Source organism: Gekko japonicus, unplaced genomic scaffold, assembly GCF_001447785.1.
Source record: "Gekko japonicus isolate JY-2015 unplaced genomic scaffold, Gekko_japonicus_V1.1 scaffold1304, whole genome shotgun sequence".
NCBI classification, from domain to species: domain Eukaryota; kingdom Metazoa; phylum Chordata; class Lepidosauria; order Squamata; family Gekkonidae; genus Gekko; species Gekko japonicus.
The window spans coordinates 332260-335479 of record NW_015171543.1 but is presented as its reverse complement, the minus strand read 5'-3'; positions in this window follow the sequence as shown (position 1 = coordinate 335479).

Here is a 3220-nt window from a genome sequence, read left to right as displayed (position 1 = left end):
TAGTCTGTCCCAAAAACAATCCTATTGGTTACCCATAGGAGTGGGAGGTTACCTATAAGGAGTGGCCAATATTGTAATCTAAAACCTTCCTCAAAGGAGGGCATCTGGGCAGGTGTGAAAACCTTGGCGTCAGGATGCTCCATTGTAGTGTTGATGAAGCTGGCCATTCTCATTGTGAACCAAATGTCCATTTGGCAGGAAATACCAATGCAGGAACAAAGCAGTGATGTGTCCTACGTGACCACAAATGATTCAGCAATGGGGGCTGTCTCTTCTCAAGCTGTTGTTTCTTACTGCTCACAATGATGGAGGTGTGTGCTTCTTCACCAAGCTGGTAACTGTGTAGCTAAAACCTTATTTACACGTGTAAGGCTTGTGCAGGCACCTTCTATGTGCAGTATCACAACAGGTGACTTATAGTGTACAATTGCCTATGTGTGTGTGTGTGTGCGCACAGTCCATTGTGTGTAGCAATAAGTGTAGTCCATGAAGCAAAATATCAAGTTCATTCTCTAACAAGACCGTAAGCCTCTCTGAAACTCTGAGTGAATGGGTATAAATCCAATCTCCTCCCCCCTCCCTCCTCCTCCTCTTTTGTTCTCATGGTTGGGGTCTCCTTTTCATTACCCCTGCTGCATGGACATCCCTAAGGAAAAGCTTAGTGCATCCTGGTTTGAGCAGTCAAGCACAGGATGCCAGAGTAAGAGAATAAGAGAGCTTCTTCCTTGTGTCCTGAGAATTTATGTGACCGGGCAGCAGGTGAGGTAGGGTGCCATTGTCCAACAAAGCAGCGATGTGTCCTACATGACCACAAATGATTCAGTAATGGGGGCTGTCTCTTCTCAAGCTGTTGTTTCTTACTGCTCACAATGATGGAGGTGTGTGCTTCTTCACCAGGCTGGTAACTGTGTAGCTGAAACCTTATTTACACGTGTAAGGCTTGTGCAGGCACCTTCTATGTGTAGTATCACAACAGGTGATACACAACAGGTGTATAGTTGCCTATGTGTGTGTGCGCACAGTCCATTGTGTGTAGCAATAAATATAGTCCATGAAGCAAAATATCAAGTTCATTCTCTAACAAGACTGTAAGCCTCTCTGAGACTCTGAGTGAAGGGTGGGGTATAAATCCAATCTCCTCCCCCTCCTCCTCTTTTGTTCTCATGGTTGGGGGTCTCCTTTTCATTACCCCTGCTGCATGGACAAGATGGCATCCCTAAGGAAAAGCTCAGTGCATCCTGGTTTGAGCTGTCAAGCACAGGATGCCAGAGTAAGAGAATAAGAGAGCTTCTTCCTTGTGTCCTGAGAATTTATAATCTAGCCTGAGGAGTCCATCCCACCTGGGGTCATTGGGATCTTCCTGCCCCCAAAGGAAGAGATTCCTTTATAACCATGTGGCCCTTTGGGATATGACCGAGCAGCAGGTGAGGTAGGGTGCCATTGTCCTGCTTTGGCCAGACTCATTAGCATGAGCACGACTTGGAGCACTCTGTGCTGGGAGAGGCTGATGGCGTCTTTCTTCAACCTCCTCCTTTCTGCCAGCTACTAGTCAGCAGCTGGGCTCCTGTCCCTGACCGCTCATGAGAGATGTGAATCGGCATGTGAGTGAGATTTTCTTCCCTTTCCCAGGATCCTCATGGATGTGTATACGTCTGTTTTTAAACAAAGAAGTGATAACTATTCTCTCCCTTGGGCAAAAAGCCTCCTTCATAATTTATTGCCTCTGCTAGGCAATCAGATTTCTCTGTTCCCTAAGCATCTTGAGATCCATGTAAGTATGGTGGTGAGCTAGAGTTGCCAGTCTTGTGCTAGCAACTGTTGGGAGCTTAAGGGGAGGAGGACCTGAGGCAGGGAAGCATCACAGACATCACAGCTACCTGCGTCACTCCAGGAATCCCCCCAGTGATTAGAGGAAATTCCTAGAGTGGCATGGTCAATCACTGGGAAGTGACTGTGTGTCTGCAAAAAGCACATGTGGAAAGGGGGGACGGGACCGAAAGCAATAGGGACAAACGAGTGACAAAAATGACAGTGCGGAAGTGGCCAGTGTCTTACTACGGTGCAACAGAAAAATATTGAACGCCCAAGGGAGAGAATACAGCATCACGAGATGTTCACTGGGGCTTGTTCTCTAGCTGCTTTGGCCAGACTCATTAGCATGAGCATGACTTGGAGCACTCTGTGCTGGGAGAGGCTGATGGCGTCTTTCTTCAACCTCCTCCTTTCTGCCAGCTACTAGTCAGCAGCTGGACTCCTGTCCCTGACCGCTCATGAGAGATGTGAATCGGCATGTGAGTGAGATTTTCTTCCCTTTCCCAGGTTCCTCATGGATGTGTATACGTCTGTTTTTAAACAAAGAAGTGATAACTATTCTCTCCCTTGGGCAAAAAGCCTCCTTCATAATTTATTGCCTCTGCTAGGCAATCAGATTTCTCTGTTCCCTAAGCATCTTGAGATCCATGTAAGTATGGTGGTGAGCTAGAGTTGCCAGTCTTGTGCTAGCAACTGTTGGGAGCTTAAGGGGAGGAGGACCTGAGGCAGGGAAGCATCACAGACATCACAGCTACCTGCGTCACTCCAGGAATCCCCCCAGTGATTAGAGGAAATTCCTAGAGTGGCATGGTCAATCACTGGGAAGTGACTGTGTGTCTGCAAAAAGCACATGTGGAAAAGGGGGGAGGGGGACCCAAAGCAACAGGGACAAACGAGTGACAAAAATGACAGTGCGGAAGTGGCCAGTGTCTTACTACGGTGCTTTCAGCACTTATCTTCTGGTATCAGAGCTGGTCCAACAGAAAAATATTGAACGCCAGCATCGCGAGATGTTCACTGGGGCTTGTTCTCTAGCAAACCTAGCCCCTAGTTGCTAAGGACAGACAGAGCTATTTATATGCTGCTCAACAAAAAGCTGGATCTGCAGGAGGCAGGCGGGCAAATGATGTCATCTCCCAGGCTGGAGGTTTGCCAGTAGGATAGTGTTTGTGTAGCATTTGCCAAGCCGTTCCCTTTGGAGAAAACGGCTGCTTTGGTATGTGGACTGCCTGGCATTACATCCCACGAAGGTCCCTCCCCTCCTAGGGTTGCCAAACCTGTTTCTCCTTGCGGCGGCGGGCTCCCGGACAGTGTCCCGAGCGTGCTGCATGCACGTCAGCCGGATGTGACGTGATGATGCCGGGCACACTGGGGGCGGGGCCACAGCCATTTGAGGGGAAAACTCTAT